Source organism: Neoarius graeffei, chromosome 15, assembly GCF_027579695.1.
Source record: "Neoarius graeffei isolate fNeoGra1 chromosome 15, fNeoGra1.pri, whole genome shotgun sequence".
NCBI lineage: Eukaryota > Metazoa > Chordata > Actinopteri > Siluriformes > Ariidae > Neoarius > Neoarius graeffei.
The window spans coordinates 16514019-16538129 of record NC_083583.1 but is presented as its reverse complement, the minus strand read 5'-3'; the positions used below and the strand labels follow the sequence as shown (position 1 = coordinate 16538129).

The following is a 24111-nucleotide window of genomic DNA, read 5'->3' as shown; positions in this document are numbered from 1 at the left end:
GATGACTTCGCGTTTGTACAGCTGCTGCTTCTCGTCACTTAAAAGTGGCGATCTTTCGTGGTCTTTTTGTTGTTGGTCTTAACAACTCCGCCCCCCCGCTGATGTAAGCGGTTCTTTCCTCTGGCCCAGCAAAGAGTTGGTGCTAGCCTGGAACCGGTTTTTCTGGCCCCAGAGCCAGTTCTTTGTCAGTGGAAACAGAAAACCCGGTTCCAAACTAAGCACTGGCCCCAAACCAGCCCTGGAACTGCTTTGGTGGAAAAGGGGCATGAGTCACACAGGTTGATCAGTGTGTAACAGACAGTTTTATTCAATAATTTTATTCAAAATAGATTAGTTTTCCTGTCTTAGTCGATTTATTTCCATTTCACATGCATGCAGCTGTTGTAAAGTTCAGTGTGTTTGTGCGCAAAACTCTCTCGAACTGTAGGTTCATTACTACACTCTGGCTCCATGGGGACATTTTGCAAACGACTGGGCTCCTCTGATAATAGAAACAAAGCTTCAGTGCTCTCTGTTCTTAATTGTTTCTGTTCTTTCAGGATATATCGCACATGTCGCTCCTTATTGTTGTTGTTTGTTTTTTGTTTTTTTTACTGAGTTATGTCCGAGTCGTTTGAAATCAATCTGGGTTTTCCGTGTCGAATAAGGAAGCGGCTTCACCTGTAAGAAAATCAAACACTTTCATGAAGGAGCTGACTCTAATGTGAGCAGAAAAAAATTAAACGAGATTCTCAAGCAAACTCTTCCATCCTCACTTCCGACTTTCTTTTTTTTTTTAAATACAATCGCGAATTTCTCGAGAGTTTTCAGGCTTAGCTCCTCTCGTCGTATTCTCTTTAACCACTCATTTCTTCGTTGTTCTTGAAGCAGTCGCTTCTCTTCGTTAACAGTTTTCTTGATAGCAGAGAGACGGTAATATCTTTTATCTATTTCTCAATTTGAACAGCCAAAAACGAACCATATTGAAAACAGATTAAGCTCTGCTTACACAAAAGATGGTGTCCGTTTGACCCCCAGGTGTACTCATCATGTGATGTGTGAAGTCATGCGCAAGGGATCTATAGATTGCGCCAAAAAAAAAAAAAAATGCTTAAACACCCAGCTGGGGGATTTGCTTCAAGCTTATCCAAGCATAAGATCAAATGTCACATTGGTCTTAAAGAAAACCTCAACCTTAAAACGCATTAAATATGTTTATGTTGAATATTTGTGGTGTGGTTGGGAATTGTGGTGCTAATTTGTGGTTGGTGCTGTATTGATGTTATTCCCGTGGGATGTTAGTTAGAGGTTGCGTGCCGTGTAGACATCACAGGGGACGTTGTTATTGCTAGTTACAACACAGTTACAACGGAGTTTAAGAGAAGAAAACATTTTAACAGTCTCAGGCGTATGGGATAGCAGTCAGGTTTTACTGTTCGCCATTAAAAAAAATTAAGTTAAAATAGCTTCTCGTGTCGTATTTTATATATATGAGAAAACTAAACTAAAGTCGAAGTAGTGGAGAGGTTCGTTTCCAAATGTTGGACTCAAAGCAGACTGCATCCGAAGAGCGTGATGGCATCGACAGCGGTATTAGAATGAAAGCTGAAGGACTGCAAGCTGATCCGTTTGAGCAGAGTGTACTGATGAGGTGGTGAGGGATTTGGACAGACTGAAGGATTAAAGTGCCGCTGCACCGCTCTCTAGGTAGAGGGCTAAACCACATGGTCACCACGATTATCCGGCTGTCAGACTGCACTGTGAAACAACCAAAGAAAAGCAAAAATAGTCGAAGATGTCAATGGAAAAAAAAAAAGTTAACTTTATTTTGAATTGGAAGCTGCTGATGGACATGATAACCTAGCCTGGGCCCGCCCATCCTAAGTGTGACGCAACACGAGGGCCTGTTGCGAACTTAGTCTGGCAAGGCAAGTTATCTCCAGCTCTTCCAAGCTCCCGAAAAATCGGGAGCCAATCAACTTTGAGCATCTCCAACGGCCCTGGGTAGAGGCGTGTTCAAGGCACTGACGTAGTAGAACTGCGACCGGAAGCCATAGATTGTTTACAGAATCTATGCCGGAAGCGCTTCATTCACTAGAAACATTACGAACATGGAGCAGCGGCAAGCCTTTGACACAGCGGTAGATGCTGTATTGAAAGCATTCAACAGGAAGTTCTCATTGAAAACGGAGCAAAGAGCAGCCCTGGAGGTATTTATCTTCTTCCTGTTACTCAAGCAGTTTCCGTCGCATCACATACGTCAGAGGAAAGAGTGATGTGATTGGTTTAAGCTTTGTCACAGCCTTTTCTGGCTTCGACCAGTAGCAAACTGAGGCATTTCAGGGAGGCGGGTCAACTACGCGCTTTGGGAAACAGTTGGACTTAATATCTTTGCCAGACCAAATGCTTGCAGAGCTTTGAAGTCGCATTAGCCAGACTAATGATAACCCTGAAAAGGCATTAATACACCGTTAAATATAGCTAAAAATGCACTTTTTCGGATGTTTTCAGTGGCATCCAATAATAAACAGTTAACTGATGTTAAGCGTATACTTGTCTAAATGTTCGCCGAGTTGAACACACAACGATGGAGTACATTTCATATTCATGGACTGAAAAGCAGGCCCCATTTACCTTGTCAGAAACGAAGACGTGTTTCAAGCAGGAAAACTGAGAGGAGACGAGCGTTTACTAATGTGAGATGGAAAGGGGCGGGGCTTCAAAGGTGCCAAATGTCACTGAACTGTCAGTCATTCATTCCAGATTTGTGTGTTCATTCGATTTTTTTTCCCCACATCCGTGAGCCTATTGGCACACAATTGAGATAGAACCAAAATGGCTTTCGCGAAGACAGATCCACTCTGGACCATATCCTTGCTCTGTGCAAGATCTTGGAAGAGGTGAACAGGAACAATCTGTCTGCATTGGTCACCTTCATCAACTTCAAGAAGGCTTTCGATTTCACTAACAACAAAAATGCTTGGAATCTTGAAAGCCTACGACATTCCGCCTCGCTTTCTTTCTTTCTGAAATCAAGGCCATGTACGTAAACACCCGTGCCAAGGTGATAATGCCAGACGGAGATTCTGACAAATATGAAATCGATTCAGGAATATTACATGGTGACACGTTAGCCACGTGGCAATATCTGGGCTTGCAGTAATTTCTTTGAACTGTTCTTTTTCTGTGGCAGAATGATTGTACAGCATACATCTTTAATTAAAAAAAAAAGGTCAAATTTATACATACAGGGTCAAAAATTTACATATGCTCACTTAGATTATTAATTCAGAGGTGTTGAAATTTCCCCCCTCCTTGAACTGCCACCTTATTGTGGTGGAGGGGTTTGTGTGCTTGAATGATCCTAGGAGCTATGTTGTCGGGGGCATTATGCCCCTGTCAGGGTTTCCCAAGGCAGACAGGTCCTAGGTGACAGGCCAGACTAAGAGCAGTTCACCAAAACCCCTATGGAGAGAAATCCGAGGACCGTGACGTCGCCCGGGATGACGCAGCCGGGGCCCCACCCTGGAGCCAGGCCCGGGGTTGGGGCTCGTATGCGAGCGCTTGGTGGCCGGGCCTTTGCCCATGGGGCCCGGCCGGGCTCAGCCCGAAGAGGTGACGTGGGCCCGACCTCCTGTGGGTTCACCACCCACAGAGGTAGCAGTAGGGGACTGGTGCAATGTGGATTGGGTGGCAGTCGAAGGCAGGGGCCTCGACGACCTGATCCCCGGACACAGCGGCTGGCTGTTGGGACATGGAATGTCACTTCGCTGGGGGGGAAAGAGCCTGAGCTTGTGCGGGAGGTTGAGAGGTACCGGCTAGAGATAGTCGGGCTCACCTCCACGCACAGCTTGGGCTCTGGAACCCAGCTCCTCGAGAGGGGCTGGACTCTCCACTTCTCTGGAGTTGCCGGTGGTGAGCGGCGGCGGGCTGGTGTGGGCTTGCTTATAGCTCCCCAGCTCAGCCGCCATGTGTTGGAGTTTACCCCAGTGAACGAGAGGGTCGCCTCGCTGCGCCTTCGGATTGGGGAGAGGGCTCTTGCTGTTGTTTGTGCCTATGGCCCAAATAGCAGTATAGAGTATCCGGCCTTCTTGGAGTCCCTGGGAGAGGTACTGAGGAGTGCTCAGACTGGGGACTCCATTGTGTTACTGGGGGACTTCAATGCTCACGTGGGAGATGACAGTGACACCTGGAGGGGCGTGGTTGGGAGGAACGGCCTCCCCGATCTGAACCCGAGTGGTGTTTTGTTATTGGACTTCTGTGCTAGTCACGGTTTGTCCATAACGAACACCATGTTCGAGCATAGGGGTGTCCATAAGTGCACGTGGCACCAGGACACCTTAGGTCGGAGGTCAATGATAGACTTTGTAGTCGTTTCATCTGATCTCCGGCCCTATGTCTTGGACACTCGGGTGAAGAGAGGGGCTGAGCTGTCAACTGATCACCACCTGGTGGTGAGTTGGATCCGCTGGCGGAGGAGGAAGCTGGACAGACCTGGCAGGCCCAAACGTATGGTGAGGGTCTGCTGGGAACGTCTGGCCGAGCACTCTGTCGGGGAGGTCTTTAACTCCCACCTCCGGGAGAGCTTTTCCCAGCTTCCGAGGGAGGCGGGGGACATTGAGTCTGAGTGGACCATGTTCTCTACCTCCATTGTGGATGCAGCTGTTCGGAGCTGTGGCCGCAAGGTCTCCGGTGCCTGTCGTGGCGGCAATCCCCGAACCCGGTGGTGGACACCAGAAGTAAGGGATGCCATCAAGCTGAAGAAGGAGTCCTATCGGGCCATGTTAACCTCCAGGACTCCCGAGGCAGCTGACGGGTATCGGCAGGCCAGGCGTGCTGCAGCTCGGGCAGTTGCGGAAGCAAAAACTCGGAACTGGGAGGAGTTCGGGGAGGCCATGGAGAAGGACTATCGGTCGGCCTCGAAGAAATTCTGGCAAACCGTCCGGCGCCTCAGGAGGGGGAAGCAGTACTCTGCCAACACTGTTTACAGTGCGGGTGGGGAGCTGTTGACCTCGACTGGGGACATTGTCGGGCGGTGGAAGGAATACTTTGAGGATCTCCTCAATCCCACCGTCATGTCTTCCACTGAGGAGACTGAGGCTGATGACTCAGAGGTGGACTCGTCCATTACCCAAGCCGAAGTCACTGAGGTGGTTTGCAAGCTCCTCGGTGGCAAGGCACCGGGGGTGGATGAGATCCGCCCTGAGTATCTCAAGTCTCTGGATGTTGTGGGGCTGTCTTGGTTGACACGCCTCTGCAACATCGCATGGCGGTCAGGGACAGTGCCTCTGGAGTGGCAGACTGGGGTGGTGGTCCCTCTTTTTAAGAAAGGGGACCGGAGAGTGTGCCCCAATCACACTTCTCAGCCTCCCAGGGAAGGTTTACTCCAGGGTACTGGAGAGGAGAATTCGACCAATAGTCGAACCTCGGATCCAGGAGGAACAATGCGGTTTTCGTCCTGGTCGCGGAACACTGGACCAGCTCTATACCCTTCATAGGGTGCTCGAGGGTTCATGGGAGTTTGCCCAACCAGTCCACATGTGCTTTGTGGATCTGGAGAAGGCATTCGACCGTGTCCCCCGTAGTATTCTGTGGGGGGTGCTTCGGGAGTATGGGGTTCGGGGCTCTTTGCTAAGGGCTGTCCGGTCCCTGTACGAACGGAGCAGGAGTCTGGTTCGCATTGCCGGCAGTAAGTCAGACCTGTTCCCAGTGCATGTTGGACTCCGGCAGGGCTGCCCTTTGTCACCGGTTCTGTTCATAATTTTTATGGACAGAATTTCTAGGCGCAGCCAGGGGCCAGAAGGAATCCTGTTTGGGAACCACAGGATTTCATCTCTGCTTTTTGCGGATGATGTTGTCCTGTTGGCTTCTTCAAACCAGGACCTTCAGCATGCACTGGGGCGGTTTGCAGTCGAGTGTGAAGCGGCTGGGATGAGAATCAGCACCTCCAAGTCCGAGGCCATGGTTCTCGACCGGAAAAGGGTGGCTTGCCCTCTCCAGGTTGGTGGAGAAGTTCTGCCTCAAGTGGAGGAGTTTAAGTATCTCGGGATCTTGTTCACGAGTGAGGGAAGGATGGAGCGTGAGATCGACAGGCGGATCGGTGCAGCCTCCGCAGTGATGCGGTCGCTTTACCGGTCCGTTGTGGTGAAGAAGGAGCTGAGCCAAAAGGCGAAGCTCTCAATTTACCGGTCGATCTACGTTCCGACTCTCACCTATGGTCATGAGCTTTGGGTAATGACCGAAAGGACAAGATCGCGGATACAAGCGGCCGAAATGAGTTTCCTTCGCAGGGTGGCTGGGCGCTCCCTTAGAGATAGGGTGAGAAGCACAGTCACTCGGGAGGAGCTCGGAGTAGAGCCGCTGCTGCTCCACATCGAGAGGAATCAGCTGAGGTGGCTCGGGCATCTTTTTCGGATGCCTCCTGGACGCCTCCCTGGGGAGGTGTTCCAGGCATGTCCCCCCGGGAGGAGGCCCCGGGGAAGACCCAGGACACGCTGGAGGGACTATGTCTCTCGGCTGGCCTGGGAACGCCTCGGTGTTCTTCCCGAGGAGCTGGCCGAGGTGTCTGGGGAAAGGGAAGTTTGGGCTTCCCTGCTTAGACTGCTGCCTCCGCGACCCGGTCCCGGATAAAGCGGAAGAAGACGAGACGAGTGTTGAAATTTCCAAAATGTCTCTTATCTTGCCAAGGCCGAGGTCTCTTAACTTCCTGTTAGTGATCATGATTGACAACAGCTGGTAGTTTCTCTGTGCCTTCATAAAAAGGGTTTGTTTACAGCACTCATTGGATTGACCAACACACAGTAAAATGGGAAAGTCCAAGGAGCTCAGTGCAGATCTGAGAAAGAGGATCGCAGATGTACACAAATCTGGAAGGTCTCTTGGAGCAATTTCTAAACAACTGAAAATTCCAAAATCAGTTCAAACAATTGTATCCAAGTTATTGTGAAGTGTAGTCACTTTCCCAAGCCACTTTGCTTCAAGAAAACCCAAAGTGTCACCCTCAGCTGAAAGGAAATTGGTTTGGATGGTCAGGAACAACCTGGGAACCACCATGGCACAGCCCTGCCATGAACTGGAAGCTGATGGATCACTATTTACAGTTCAGATTACCATGGACCAAGAGGCTGCTATCCAAGAAATAACCTGCTGCTCCAAAATTGACGCCTTCAAGCTTAACTAAAGTTTGAAGCTGACCACACAGACAAAGAAAAAGCCTTCTGGAGGAAAGCTGTATGGTCAGATGAGACAAAGATTGAGTTGTTTGGCCACAATGACCACCATGTATAGAGGGACACTGTACCAGCTGGTGGTGGTGGTAGGCTCATCATGCTCTGGGGCTGTTTTGCTGCCAGTGGAACTGGTTCATTCCACAAAGTGGATGGAATAATGAAGGAGGACTATCTCAGAATTCTTCAGCATAAACCATCAGAAACTTGAACACAACTTGGGACTTACAACAGGACAATGAACCCAAATACGCATTGGAGCTGGTTGTGGAGGATAAAGCAGGCTAACATTAAGCTTAAAACAAGTTCTGACTCCAACCTTGTTGAAAATATATGGACTGTGCTTATAAATTGAGTCCATGCAAAGAAAAAAAAAAATTGAACTCTACCAATTCTACCATGAAGAGTCGTGAAATATCCAACCAGAATTCTGCCAGAAGCTTGTTCATGGTAAACAAAAATGTTTGGTCAAGGTGAATCTTGCAAAGAGACATTTTACCCAAATATTAGGTGTGCTGTATGTATATTTTTGACTCTGGGTTGATTTCAGAAAACCTAAAGAAAATTAAAACTCGTGCACCATAATCTAGTGGGTTTTTTTTAAAAAAGATGTATGCTGTACATTCTGCCACAGAAAAAGAACAGTTCAAAGAAATTACTGAAAGCCCAAATATTGCCATGACATTCATATCCAAGATGACATTCATGTCACTGTATGTAAACTTCTGACCACAACTGTACATGTGCATGCTCCGTAGGGTACTTAACATCAGCTGGAGAGACCATATCACCAATTCGGAGCTGTATGATGACATCCCTCGTATCTCGGACAGGACTGGCTACAGGAGGCTCGGCCTTGTTGGCCATTGCTATCACCACCTTGACATTCCCGAAAGTCAGCTGGTGCTGTGGTACCCAACCCATGGTCATTTGATTAGGGGCCGCCCTCCAGCCACCTATCTAGACACACTAATGAGGGACACTGGGGGTCAAAGTCTCTCTGAACGAACATCATGCATTAACAAATCGTGATGATTGGGCCACCAGGCGTATAGCTTGGCCGAGGCTGCATTGATGATGAGATCTTATTAAAAAAAAAAAAAAAAAAAAAAAAGTGTTAAAATGCAGAGTTCCTGCACAAAAGAAAGAAAACAAACAAAATTTTGTGGGTTTGCTTTGAAGATCACACTGGGGCAGCCATAGCCTGAAGGTTAGAGAAGCAGCCTTGGGCTCAGAGGGTCGCCGGTTCGATTCCCTGGATGAATGAACAGCACCTTTCCCCTCCCTAAAGTACCCTTGGGCAGGGCACCTCACCCCTAAAGGCCAATTTATGCTGACAACCCAGTCCTCGCAGATGGCGTCTGCGAAGCCCCCCCCCTTCGCAGACGCTCTGCGCGCACCTCCCAAAAATTGTGACCACCGCAGACAGCCTCGCAGACAGCGTCGCAGACAAGAGGGCTCCGATTGGTCCATTCTACATCCGCTGTACACGCACTTCCGCTTCCCTACTTTCCCGGTTTGGTTTGTTTTCACGACCGCCATTTTTAAAAACACGAGCGAAGATGGAGCAGCATGAAGAGCGGTTGATCGAGGAAGTACTGTACGTACATCTATACGACTCCAGTTCTAGTCATTATAAGTAACCGGAGGATAAACACTCCACTAACCACACCCACCAACTACTCCTAGCGATTTCGCGACTTCGCGCCCCCTTGCGTCGTAGCGGTGAATAACATCGCGCACGCCTATTACTCCCCGCTCAACGATAAATTACAACCGTCTGCGAAAAGCTATCTGCGAAAGCCTTGTCGCAAGAGCATGCAGAGGCCTTAACTGCTCCCTGGGCACTGTAGCATATCCAGAGCAGTGGGCAGCTACGTGTGTGTGTTCACTGCTTCAGCTGGATTAAATGCAGAGGATGAATTTCGCTGTGCTTGAGTGCACATGTGACAAATAAAGGCTTCTTCTACTTACATGTTAATTATAACAACAATTAATATGGAAGTCATTCAGGGTGGATTTTTCCCAAGATCTGTCCTCGTCCCTGCCCATCCGGTTTCTTTGGCCCATATTAATTTCACAATTCATTTAAACTTAAAGTCACAGCATCAACACTGACCTTAAGAGATACCAAACACTCCCATAACATCCACAATCTGCAACACGTGTTGTTAAAAGGGGCTCTTAGGAACAAACCGGGGGCCACATCCCTGTTCCTGGAGGATGTTTACACTGCATCGGTCATTGACTCTTGTTTGGGCCTTCATGCCAAATGAGTACTCAAAGCTGTCGGGTTCAATCAGAGGAACGTTTGTTGGTGTTGTATGTCGGCAAAAGGGGTGGTGGGGGTAGAGAAGAGGTAGTGAGTGTGAGTATAGAAACTGGACGTTACAAGCTATATATCCTGTCAAACTTTTTATGACATTACTTTGCACACGGTGTTCATTTTAAAAGCACAAGAAAGGTGTGGAGTAGGAGCCGGGGTGAAACTGGAGAGCTAATGGCAGCACATTCGGAATCCATTAGCCAACCTGTCAGATGTGGCTTTGAGAACATGATTTGTGGCATGTGGTACTTGTTTGCATGCCTCGCTTTCTCTCTCACACACACACACACACACACACACACATACCTACACTCACACCCTCAGAGCGAGAAAACACACCGATTAATTCCTGCACGAACTTCAGTATACCTGAAGTAAACAAACGTTTATCCTAGTGCGTAGACCAACTCAGCATATCCGTAACACTCGTACAATGATGTACTCTTGTTTAGGACATGTCCATGCAGTTACCAAAACACTGAGAACAATGGCTTCCATTTCAACATAAGGCCACGGAAACGGAGGGAGGGAGGGGTGAAATATTCACATAAGCCCTGCTGGAAACTTGGAGTCATTAATCTGATTAATGTATACAAGGTGACTGAGTGCTGCAGCGGTTATTGTTTCAAAAACTTGTCTCCATTCACGGGACACGGGAACATTTCAATGAGCGGCTTTCCGCTTTTTGTTGTTGTTGTTGTTTTTCCACTCGTGGAAATAAGAACTTACGAACCTATTGATTATCCATTCAATACCTGGCAATGCTTCTTTGTACAGATCTACCAGAACAACAATTGTAAAATCTGCAGTGACAGTAATCTGTACACAAGCTTATTTAGAACTAGGGATGCACTGATACCATTTTATCATTCACCAATACTGAAAGGTGTAACCTGCTTAGTATTAATCAATCAAATCAAATCAAATCAGGGATGTTGTGGATGTCCACATGCTTATAAAGAATGAAGCCATTAACGTAAAATGATTTTATTTTATTAGCTTCACCAGATAACATCTTTTATTCTATCCACATTCATTGGATATGAGCAATTGTGCACTCTGATTGGCTACTCTACTATTAGGATATATCAGCTCATATACCATGAGTAGACAAAAACAAAATGGCGGAGCGCATCAAGTCATATAGATCACTTTGTCATCAAGTATTTAAAAGAAACAGAAATAGCTAAAAGAACATAGTCCCCTCCCCCCAATTATCTCCTGTTCCACACTCCAGCCCAGTTGGTGGCACCAAACCACCAAAAACCCTAAACAAGAAGAAGAAAATGGCAAACAATGTTACTGAACCAACCGAGGATGAAATAAAACCTCTGTTTGAAAACAAACCCCCCAAAAATACAAAAGCACAACAAAATATGGAATGAAAAGTATATTATATATTACACGTTACTTACCAGCTGGGAGGTCTGTATCGTGAAATACCGTGACTGAGGTCTTGAAAGTACCAGTATTCAAGGCCGAGGTCACGGTATATTACCATAAGGACCGACCTTAAGCTGGTAAATAATATATTTATTTTTTTCTTTATCAAATTCTAACAGAAAACGAGAGCGCCTGAAAGGGAAAACCGAGCCGCTATTTTGAATCCTCATTCACGGCTGTAATGCAAATTGCTTCCTCCTCGGTATACAAGTGCACTTCCATGGCAGGAAAAAAAACTACATTTTGCCGCCTATGTAGTCCCCTATTTATACAAATAGGAGTCATTCAGGATTCAGCCATGTTTTTGCTCGGCGTTAGCAACAGTTAGAGGTTTTTAGCTTTCTCCTGAAATGTTTTCTTTTATTTCTTCTTCCTCAGGGTAGTAAAACTCGCTTTCACTGTGAAGACTGTCGTTATCGCTATCCATGCTGTAAAATTAATGCTATTCTCCTGAGAAATGCTGGCAAAAATGTATAAGATTTTTGATAAAAATCTTATAAATAAATCTTATAAAATAGATAAATGTTGACAAAAATTGCTACTATATTTGTTGGTGTTGTGAATGAGCAAGTCGCCAGAGGTCCGTAACCGGGGTCCATACCGTAGGATACGGACCCGCTCGCCAGCCAATCAGAGCACAGGATTTGATGGAAACCGGACCGCGAAAAAAATAAAATAATTCATGGTAAGAACGTATCTTTATTTTTCAAGAATTATCATTATCGTATTTTTTCACAAATTGCTCCTGTCATTTCGCCAGTTTGTTTACATTCTAAGCGGAAATGATTTTGTCGGACGTTTTGTATAAAAGTTTTTACTTATCAAATTTGTAAAAAAAAAAAATCTGTTTCTCAAAACCCAGTGAATGTGGATAGAATAAAACAGTTATTCCACTGCATCTTGTCGTACATGGATTATAGACAACTCGGTGCTACGTGCCTCATCAGCTATCAGCTCATGTCCGACTCAATTTCATGGAATAACTTAAATATTAGGAAACAATGTAAGGCAGGGTAACCACAACAGCCTTGGTAGGCCAATTACTGCGGGCCTGTAAAATAACAAAGAAAAAAAAATATTTAAATCAATAGCAGCAGATTAAAGGCTACGCAAGGTATTGCACTTGAGGCAAATAGTCTTAAAGGTTCTTGGGTTTTCATGGTCGTAAATAGCTTGCAATGATCTAAAATAGTAACGTAGTTAGCGAATAATGCAAGTGACGCGTGTTCGCTAGCTATGTTAGTTACTTTGGATCAAGTAGAGCTGTGGGTTTTGTTTCACCTCAGAAAAGCATAAATGTAATTTTGTAGTATTTTTGTAACTTCAGAAACCCTCGTTGTGAATCAGAGATAGCAGCTGATTGCCAAGAACATCGTACCGTTATTGTTACAGCATTCTGGTGACATTTGTTCTCATCTAGCCAGCGTTTGCTGATGGCAAGAAACTCCTTGTACCGAGTTGCTGTAGTTCCTCCTTTTGGTATTTTCTCAGAGCACAATGCTTTATTTCGCTTGCCGTTGGATATTAACATTGGACCATTTATTATAAAAAGGAGTACAATATCATACAGACTCCTGATACCAGTATCGGTACTGATGCATCCTTATTTAAGACCATAACCAACAATCTCAGACAGCCACTGAATATTTAAAATGTCAGCCGAATACAGAAAATGTCAACTGGGGGGGGAGCAGATTACAAAATCAATACCGGTCAATGTCCAGCTTGTGAAATTTGTCAGCTCCTAATGAAGAGACGTGAAGCTATACAAAGAACATTCAAATCAAACAACGCAACAAACACATTTGCACATCGTTATCACCCAGCAAGCATTAGAAACTTACCCAAGATGTGATGAAATGTTAGGGGTTAGTAATGCCTCTGTCCAGGTACGCTGCCTGTACAGTGGCCCTGCAAGAGACGGGAGACGTCAGAGCTGTTAGAGAGACCGAACAGGAGAGGCAGGAGCTCGTCATGCTGTGTTAAATGAGGTAGCAAGTTAATATAAGCCCCGACACCCAAAGGTGGCACATTCCAAGCCGGAAAGTCAAATGCCACACTTAGAAAGGTTAGAAAAGCCATCATAGCGCAGTGGAAAACTATGCACCATGACACAGTTACTATTCCACCAAGCATTAGCTGGTCATTTCCTTAATTTAAACCCGTTGAAGCTTATGCTAAAGGCTAATACCATATGACAGGGCTTGGGACTCCTCTTTACCATGTCTGGAAAACCATTAAGTAATTTTGTATCATTACACTATGACTAAACTGCTGATATTGAGAACATTCTGGATATTAATGTAATAAAGGAAACAGAATGAATCAGAGGCACAACAATAAAAATATATTAAAATATCCACCATTTCTGATTTAAAAGTACCATCAGTGTCTGAATATTTGAATATTCTAAGGCAAACATTTTATTATTATATCCACATTCGCTACTCTACTACCAGCTCATATACCATGAGTAGAGGGGGGAAAAAAATGGTGGCGCGTGTTGCTGAACCAACCGAGGACGAAATAAAAACTCTACTCGAAAACAAAACCCCAAAAAATACAGGAAAAAAAGCAACAAAACATGGAATGAAAGTATTTGATCATAAGAGCATTTTTTTTTCAATAATAATTAGTATTATCATCATCGCATTTTTCACAAATCGCTACTGTCATTTTGCCAGTTTGTTTACATTCTAAGCGGAAATTACTTTGTCGGACGTTTTGTATGAAGCTTTTATTTATCGAATTTGCAAAAAATAAAAATGCACCATTTTTCAAAATCCAGTGAATGTGGATAGAATAAAACAGTTATTCCACTCAATCTTGTCGTACATGGCTTATAGACAACTTGGTGCAACGAGCCTCATCAAATATCAGCTCATGTACGACTCGATTTCGTAGAGTAACTTAAATATTACAATAATCGAAGACATTTCTAGGATACACAATGCACGTCATAATATATAGGTTCATTAATACACTACCAGGAAACACACTGACAATTTTTTGCATAAAAAACTGCGGGGGGGGGGGGGGGGGGGGGGTGATGTTTTGAATTTAAAACAAAATTTTAAAATATTTATTAAAATTTAAATATTAAATACAAAACATGAACATTAATTCAGCTGATCATGGTTTGAGAAAAAATATTCTTCAAAATAAAGCAAATTAAAAAAAAAAAAAAAAAACTATTGTAAAAAGATACATCGCAATACCTGGACTATCTCCGAAAAGTGTCCCGTGACATAATTTAATCATATCTATATTATAATCTTATAACCAGACTGGTTTCTGAAACCATTTTAAAGTATATCTGGAGTGGCTACAAATCCATAAACTCTGAAATAAGACACCATTTCAGGAAACATGACTTTCACAAAGCCATTCAGATTTGGCTCCTGTTCCTAGGTCACAAGTGGAGCTCATTAGAATAATCCCGCCCCCTTGTTTGAGTATCTCCACTCACGGTTTGAGAACTGCCTTTTGTAAATGAATAATCACAAGGTCTTGCATCACACTGCACTATTTGTTTTCATCCCCCTCCAAACACATGCCCATAGTTGAAACATAGACTTAAGAGAAATCCACTGGAACCACAGTTTTTATACACACTGAATGTAACTTCCAATTAGTTTTGGTGTATCACAAGACCAAAAAAAAAAAAAACAACAACAAAAAAAACACATACTTGATTTAACCCTTTTGGGTCGAGAACTTCACCAGCGAAGCTCGACAGGTTTAGAATGAGTAGGTCATGTATTTAGATAAATAGCTTCGTGAGTTTTTTTTAATCATACAAGCATGATAAACATACTGACAGAAACTTTATACTTTACACTTTTCTATGTGCCCACTGCCAAATAATATTATAGTTTTTAAAATACCTAAATTAGACTAAACATAAAACTTGTCACCTTCCTCAGTCACACCGGATTCGGAGCACCGAGTGCCCACTTACGCATTCATAAAAGATTATCATGCTGTTACCATGTGAATAATCACTTTCACTCTTTCGGTTTCGATTGATTTCTCTTTCGCAGTGGGATTGCACACCGTAAACAGGATAAAATCTGTCAGACATAGTTTAGGCTATTTGGAGGTAAAACTCATTGTAAGATGGCTCGTGAATTTTATGCGCGTCGGATGATTCAGGACAGCGATTCAAGTCATGATTCAGGACAGCGATTTAATTTCAGGACAGCGATTCAATTCAACCTTGAGAACTGTGACACTGATGAGTGGTGCCATTTTTTTTTTAAACTTCGACTCAGTCCAGCCAAAGATCAACTCGAGTAAGTGTAAATATTTCTTCTATTTATTATGAGCAGATCGGTTGATATGTGTGTGCTGTAGTGCATACACAGGAAAAATGACTGAGCAATTTTTCCAGAGTTAAAAGTATTTTCCTCAAAAATAGTTAGTTTTGCTCCATTTTGAGTTTAAAGAGTAAAATTTGGAGTTGGAGTGGGAGCAAAATTACAGAGTAGCTGTATAATAGAGTAGGTTGTGGCTCTGAACTGAGTAAAATAATACAAGAGTTAATTTCAAGACACACTGAACAGAGTCAAATACCAAAATAAAGTCAAATACCAGATAAATGAAGTTGTTGTGAACAGGATAAAGCGGCTAGAGATAAATGAGATGAAAGAGGGGATGAAGCTGTTGTAAAAAGCAGTTTTAGAACGGTGTTGGAATGTGTGGAAAAAACATGACCTTACCCATTGTTATTTGACCTGATGGGATTAAGAGTTGGCAGTGGGAGGGGTTTTCACTCTTCTCATTGAATGGAATGGAAATTTTTACCCTTCTCATTGAATACCCCTCCCACTACCAACCCTTTATCCCAAAAACAACAGGACATACATTTTTTGATGGCCAGTTAATTGTCCAAATCCATGAAGCAGATTTAAGTTTTTGTGCTTGATAGGTTCTTAAAGGAACAGTCCACCATATTTCCATAATGAAATATGCTCTTATCTGAATTGAGACGAGCTGCTCCGTACCTATCTGAGCTTTGCGCAACCTCCCAGTCAGTCAGACGTGCTGTCACTCCTGTTAGCAATGTAGCTAGGCTCAGTATGGCCAACGGTATTTTTGGGGGCTGTAGTTAGATGCGACCAAACTCTTCCGCGTTTTTCCTGTTTACATAGGTTTATATGACCAGTGATATGAAACAAGTTCAGTTACACAAATTGAAACGTAGCGATTTTCTATGCTATGGAAAGTCCGCACTATGACAGGCGTACTAACACCTTCTGCGCGCTTCGGCAGCGCATTGATATCTGAGCTCCATATCAATGCGCTGCCGAAGCGCGCAGAAGGTGTTAGTACGTCTGTCATTATAGTGCGGACTTTCCATAGCATAGAAAATCGCTACGTTTCAATTTGTGTAACTGAACTTGTTTCATATCACTGGTCATATAAACCTATGTAAACAGGAAAAACGCGGAAGAGTTTGGTCGCATCTAACTACAGCCCCCAAAAATACCGTTGGCCATACTGAGCCTAGCTACATTGCTAACAGGAGCGACAGCGCGTCTGACTGCGTCTGACTGACTGGGAGGTCGCGCAAAGCTCAGACAGGTACGGAGCAGCTCGTCTCAATTAAGATAAGAGCATATTTCATTATGGAAATACGGTGGACTGTTCCTTTAAGACTGAACAGAAGGGGTGTTCACACGGCAACTTTTACTCCGGTGTAGCACCGGGGCTGCCCCGGTAGAGCGTTCACACGGTACAAAGTTATACTGGTGTAGCCCCTGAAAGCTGCTTAAACCGGTGCAAATCTAACCCTGCTCGGGAGGTGGTTTAAGAAATTTACTCCAGAGTAAATGCTAGTTTGCGAGGCAGCACCGATATAAAATGGGACGTCTAAATGCTACAGGAGTAGACTCGCTATGCGTGAGGAGAGTTGATTACATACAGGCATTGCATAATTTGCATCCTGGTATTTTGCGCTTCCAAAATGGCGAATATCAACAAACAACAGAACTGCGTGTCTTCCAGTGTTGCCAGATTGGGCGGTTTTAAGTGCATTTTGGCGGATTTGAACATATTTTGGGCTGGAAAACGTCAGCAGTATCTGGCAACACTGGTGTCTTCATCCACGTTGTTTTCCTGGCACTTGGTGATGCCATGACAACCAGGAAAAGGAAGTACATTTTCACGCATGCGCATATTTCATTTCCGCATTATTACTATCGTATAGCACGGTCGCAAAAACTGCCGTGTGAACACAAGTGGGGCTGCACCGGTGCTAACACGCTTCTCTCTAGTCAGCAGGTTTGTGACGCGTGAACGCTCCACAAAATTTACACCGGTGTAGGATATATCGCAACAAAATACATCGGTGCAGCATCGATGCAAATATGTGCCGTGCAAACACCCCTAGAATCACCTCAAGTGATCAAAACAGTTCGTCACAATGGGTAAGGTCATGTTTTTTCACACATTCCAACACAGTTCTAAAACTGCTTTTTACAACATCTTCATTTATCTGTTATTTTTTAAGTACAATTATGATATGCATACTACATAGATATTATTGTAGCTGAACTTGTGCTGAATACAAAAATAAAAGTCATATGACTTTGAAAATACTGCTTAGATATGTTGAAATTGACAACAAATTCAGAGCATGCCAAAATCATTAGAGTGCCAGAAAATACCCTCAGACCCCAGAGGGTTCATAATGAAGGTACACATGGTAAAAGTGGAAGCTTATGTGAAGAAACTTAACAGGTTGAAACATAGACGTCATAGAAGTAGCGTCCCACTTAAAACACTGCTGAATGCAAATATTATACTAGGGAGTGTATTAGAAACAACAAAAACCATTAGGCAACACTCCATCATCAATACAACAGCTTTATAGCTACTATTTTTAATGGTTATAATATATATGCACTGACTGAAGATTATGGTCGCATTAAAATATATACCAGTTATGTCACTGAACTGTCAGTCATTCATTCAAGATTTGTGTGTTGATTAGATTTTTTTTCCCCCACATCCGTGAGCCTATTGGCACACAATTGAGATAGAACCAAAATGGCTTTCGCGAAGACAGATCCACTCTGGACCATATCCTTGCTCTGTGCAGGATCTTGGAAGAGGTGAACAGGAACAATCTGTCTGCATTGGTCACCTTCATCAACTTCAAGAAGGCTTTCGATTTCACTAACAACAAAAATGCTTGGAATCTTGAAAGCCTACGACATTCCACCTCGCTTTCTTTCTTTCTGAAATTGAGGCCATGTACGTAAACACCCGTGCCAAGGTGATAATGCCAGACGGAGATTCTGACAAATATGAAATCGATTCAGGAATATTACATGGCGACACGTTAGCCACGTGGCAATATTTGGGCTTGCAGTAATTTCTTTGAACTGTTCTTTTTCTGTGGCAGAATGATTGTACAGCATACATCTTTAATTAAAAAAAAGGTCAAAATTATACATACAGAGTCAAAAATTTACATATGCTCACTTAGATTATTAATTCAGAGGTGCTGAAACTTCCAAAATGTCTCTTATCTTGCCAAGGCCGAGGTCTCTTAACTTCCTGTTAGTGATCATGATTGACTATAGCTGGTAGCTTCTCTGTGTCTTCATAAAAAGGGTTTGTTTACAGCACTCATTGGATTGTCCAACACACAGTAAAATGGGAAAGTCCAAGGAGCTCAGTACAGATCTGAGAAAGAGGATCGCAGATATACACAACTCCAGAATGTCTCTTGGAGCCATTTCTAAACAACTGCAAATTCCAAGATCAGTTCAAACAATTGTATCCAAGTTATTGTGAGGTGTAGTCACTTTCCCAAGCCACTTTGCTTCAAGAAAACCCAAACAGTCACCCTCAGCTGAAAGGAAATTCGTTTGGATGGTCTGGAACAACCTGGGAACCACCATGGCACAGCCCTGCCATGAACTGGAAGCTGATGGATCACTGTCTACAGTTCAGATCATCATGGACCAAGAGGCTGCAATCCAAGAAATAACCTGCTGCTCCAAAATTGACACCTTCAAGCTTAACACAAGTTTGAAGCTGACCACACAGACAAAGAAAAAGCCTTCTGGAGGATAGCTGTATGGTCAGATGAGACAAAGATTGAGTTGTTTGGCCACAATGACCACCATGTACAGAGGGACACTGTACCAGGTGGTGGTGGTGGTGGTAGGATCATCATGCTCTGGAGCTGTTTTGCTACCAGTGGAACTGGTTCATTCCACAAAGTGGATGGAATAATGAAGGAGGAGGACTACCTCAGAATTCTTCAGCATAAACCGTCAGAAACGAACCAAAACGCATATCAGAGCTGGTTGTGGAGGATAAAGCAGGCTAACATTAAGCTTAAAACAAGTTCTGACTTCAACCCTGTTGAAAATATATGGGGCGTGCTTATAAGTCGAGTCCATACCAAGAGACATTTTACCCAAATATTAGGTGTGCTGTATGCATATTTTTGACCCAGTATGTATAATTTTGACCCTGTGTTGATTTCAGAAAACCCAAAGAAAATTAAAAACTTGTGCACCAAATGCTAGTCGTTTTTTTTTTTAAATTAAAGATGTATGCTGTACATTCTGCCACAGAAAAGGAACCGTTCAAAGAAATTACCGAAAGCCCAAATATTGCCATACCGTATGACATATCACTGTATATAAACTTCTGACCACAACTGTACATACACACGTATATAAAACAGACGAAAAGGAAAAGAGTAACATGAAGCACTTGTTTCCAATCTGATGCAACAGAGTTCTTGTGACATCATTCATGACATTTCCCACATTCCTGCTCAGGTTCGGACATGCTTCTCTGATTCACAGGCTCTCAGTTTGTCGGAGCAGTAGCATGTTTCTCCTGAGCATACTCGACTTTATAGAGTACACTTTGTACGATTATTCACGTGCATGAGCCGTACAGTGGTAGAACAGCAAAGTTTTTAGTTGAGGGTTGGGCCCAATGAAGTAACACCCATCATATAATTGAGGTTTGACAACCTAAAAGCAAACCTTAGTGCGATAAAGGTATCGAAGGTTTGCAAAAGTTACGCTGAAACAGTTGCTTTCTGAATAATAAAACATTCAGGAGGCGTGCCGTTATAACATAAAACTAACGACGGAGTGGCATGACAAGGCTGAAGGCTAAGCAGCGTTACTGTTACCACCCATAAACAAAGTTGTTTATTTTCTGAGAACAGCACATCCTGAAGTCCATCCTTCATCCTAAAGCTAATAGAGCTATCGCTAGTGACGGAGGAAGAATGACTAAACATCCTGCACTCAGCACACTGAACAGGCTGAAGGTGTGCCATGATGAAAAGATTCACATCCATGCCTGTGTTACCTTCTGGCTCTCTCCTTTTAGTTATGCTGTCATAGATAGTTGCCGGAGTCCCTGCTTGTACTCGGTGCAATATGTATACTGCTCCTACTTATTCAGGTGACATTGGGCATACCTAACCACCTGTGTTTTCTTTCCTTCCCCCCCACCCCAAATCTGTCCCTCTGAGTTACATGCAGTCAACAGGAAATCTTTTGGTGGAGAGGGTGGAGACCTCGACTGGCTATCGTAGCCTGCAGGGAATCGGCCGTCAGACATTCTGTCGCATGTCCCAGACCCGGTGAAATGTAACTGAATTGTCTTGGCCAGCCCTAAGGGTCCCATCTGCATCTCATCATTGCTGAGGAGTGTGCTCCCATCACCCAATCAAGCATCCAGCCAGAGCAGGTCATGATATATTTTACCATATTAACATGCCATTGTTGTGTGTTATGCCTGATGTAAAGACTCTCGTCTCTGCGAGCCTACCACACAGATTTAATACTTGTCATTTTTAGGGCATACCTAACAACCTGTGTTTTCTTTCTCTCTCTCTCTCCCCCCCAATCTGTCCCTCTGAGTTACATGTTGGTCCTGGGATTGAGATGCTGGCCTCTTCTGCCCCTCGGACCTGCTTGATCCATCCTGGTGCCCTGTGTCTGGTCGGAGTTTTATCGCACCGCTCCTGTGAAGGACGGCCCCATGAGGACAGTTGAGGGTTATACCTGTTAAAACTGTTAATATTATAGTCAGGCTGTCTGTTGTTGCCCAAATGAGGATGGGTTCCCTTTTGAGTCTGGTTCCTCTCGAGGTTTCTTCCTCATGTCGTCTGAGGGAGTTTTTCCTTGCCACCGTCGCCACAGGCTTGCTCATTGGGGATAGATTAGGGATAAAATTAGCTCATGTTTTAAGTCGTTCAAATTCTGTAAAGCTGCTTTGCGACAATGTTTATTGTTAAAAGCGCTATACAAATAAACTTGATTTGATTTGAAGTGTTTTATTCCATTTTGACCACAGCAAGGATTTCGAGCTACGTTTAACGTGGTCCATGAAACAAATTACTTCCTGTTATCACTTGCGTTATAACAGCTATAAAACACTTGTTCCCTCAACAGTGTCGTTTTTTTCTCTCTTCATAATAGGAGATTCTCCCATATCAGAAAACTCAGCTGATTCCGAATGTCACAAAACATGGACACTGGAGACTCCTTTCATAAAAATGGCATGAAAATCTCCTTCCAGGAAGTTTCACAATATGAACGATTATATATTTTTCGTTGGTGAATACCAACATATTTTTCTATCGATTACGTTCATTATGTCTTATATTAAATATAGTTAGTTTTTTTTTCTTTTTTATCAGACATCTAGTTCTTCTAGTTCTTTATCAGACATCTAGTTCTTCAGGTAAACAAACCCAAGAACTAGATGTCTGATAAAAAAGAAAAAAAAAAACTAACCAACATATTTTTATTTAACAATTATTTGCTGACGACGAAGTGAACATCGGTGATTATTATACATACGGGCCACTTTTTCCATGGAATAAAAACATGTATTCTATTCCCTTCTAGCGGGTTTACTGATGCCATGCAATAGTAACGACGGTGTAAATACATATCGCTTATCCTCCATGTATTACTGTACGCCACTCTCCCCAATGGAGAATGAGCGTACAATATTGTTATAATATTGCATGTTGTCAAGACAACATGACATCACATGCAAAGATCCAATGACAAAACTTTTCTGTTGCGCATGCGCACAATCATTTCTTTGTCAGCCGGGACAGAGAGAAGAAGGGGTTAATTCAGTGCTCAGTTTAAGCACTAAATAAATAAACCAAAACTAAAGACACACTGAACACCCGAAAGGCTACCAAAACGTCATTATATAGTCTTCACGCATATTTACAAGAGAAAAACATACCAACGGACACCGAAAAGCTGGAAAAGAGACACGTCGGAGATGTAAAACTTCTGCGCTAGTGACTGACCGTGACAGTTTGTTCACAAACATGGCTGCGAGGTTTGCTTCATTAAAAGTTGAAGATTTAAAGAGAAAGATGCGCTGAACACTTGAAAGGCTACCAAAACTTCACTGGATATTCTTCACACGTTTAATCTTCTGCATGAAATATATGGGAAAGACTGGAAAAGAGAGCAATTGCGGAAATCTAAAGTTCTACTTAGAGGTGAGGAAAAGTGATGGAGACTTTTACAAGAGGACTTCACTTGTGGACTTCAAAACAAAAGGGCTTTGCTGAGTGAACAACTGCAATGTAACAATCAACTACGACCAAAAGTAACTTTGAACTTGAACTGTCAGCCTAGATACAAGTTGGGTTGTTGTTCAGGCTTTTTGGACTTGTACCATGCCTCAGTCACAACCGGCCGTATGTGCTCCTACGGCCGGTCTACGTGCAAAAAACGCAAGAAACGCACGGAGGGTGCGCGTGTGACGTGCTGATTTTCGAGCCGTAGACTGGCCGCAGAGGTTCTTTGTCATGTCAAACAAACTCTACGGGCGCTTACGTTTTTTTCAGGTTGCAAGACAAACTTACGGCCAACGTGCGTCTTTTTCCATGAACAAAAAAAAAAAAAAGCAGCGATTTGGGAAACGCCAAAAATCGCACGGCCAAAAAAAATCATACATCCGGTTGTGACCTAGGCTTTTATTGTTAGAACTTTGACTTTGTACAGTACATTGGATTGATGGAACATTGAATTACATTCGATCAGAATCAGCATTCAATATTGGTAAGTTACACCCCTGTTCTTCACTTTTTGTAAAATCTATAATTGTTCCATTAAATGTATAATAATAATAATAATAATAATAATAATAATAATAATATTGACTGCTTTTTTGTTCGTGGTATATCAGATATATTCCATTCAGCCAGCATGATATTGGGCAAGTCGCAGATGAGGAGCTGAATGGAATATATCTAATATACCACGAACAAAAAGGCAGCCATTATTATTACTACTACTACTACTACTACATATACATTCAACGCGTCTTTTTCAAAATTCTCTCAAAATCTTCTGTATTTAATGAAGCAAACCTGGTGGCCATGTTTGTTTACAAATTGTCACATTCGCTCGCTACCACATTAGTTTTACGTCTCTGACGTGTGACATCATGCTGTCTTGGCAACCATGCAATATCGTAAGCCGTATTCAACGCTCACTCCCCATTGGGTAGAGTGATGTAATACAGGTAGGACAAGTGATATGCTAACAATATTGCATGCTATTGAACCAAATGAATGAAACCTGCTAGAAGGGACTAGAATACATGTTTTTATTCCATCGAAAAAGCATCCTGTATGTATAATAATCACCGATATTCACCGAGCCCAAGGTAGATAATTGTTTTAGTATAAATACACAGGTGATTATTTTAAAAAATTGTATTAAAAATAATTCATTTCAGATTTCAAAAGCGGCATGCAAACGTAATAACGGCACGGCGCAGACTTGTCACTTATCTGTTCTCATCTCATCATCTCTAGCCGCTTTATCCTTCTACAGGGTCGCAGGCAAGCTGGAGCCTATCCCAGCTGACTACGGGCGAAAGGCGGGGTACACCCTGGACAAGTCGCCAGGTCATCACAGGGCTGACACATAGACACAGACAACCATTCACACTCACATTCACACCTACGGTCAATTTAGAGTCACCAGTTAACCTAACCTGCATGTCTTTGGACTGTGGGGGAAACCGGAGCACCCGGAGGAAACCCACGCGGACACGGGGAGAACATGCAAACTCCGCACAGAAAGGCTCTCGCCGGCCACG

The 24111-nt window shown here is 43.4% G+C and overlaps 1 protein-coding gene across 4 annotated transcripts in view; it reads right to left on the bottom strand.

The window, feature by feature from the left end:
* Positions 1-24111, bottom strand: part of pacsin3 (protein kinase C and casein kinase substrate in neurons 3) — a 96353-nt gene that overhangs the window by 54300 nt on the left and 17942 nt on the right. For 3 of the 4 annotated variants that reach the window (XM_060940927.1, XM_060940924.1, XM_060940925.1), the window contains one exon: positions 12819-12885. The exons of the other annotated variant lie outside the window; for it this stretch is intronic. The gene's annotated coding sequence lies outside the window, so the exon portion shown is untranslated. The remainder of the gene's footprint in view (positions 1-12818; positions 12886-24111) is intronic. 4 annotated transcript variants of the gene reach the window in all.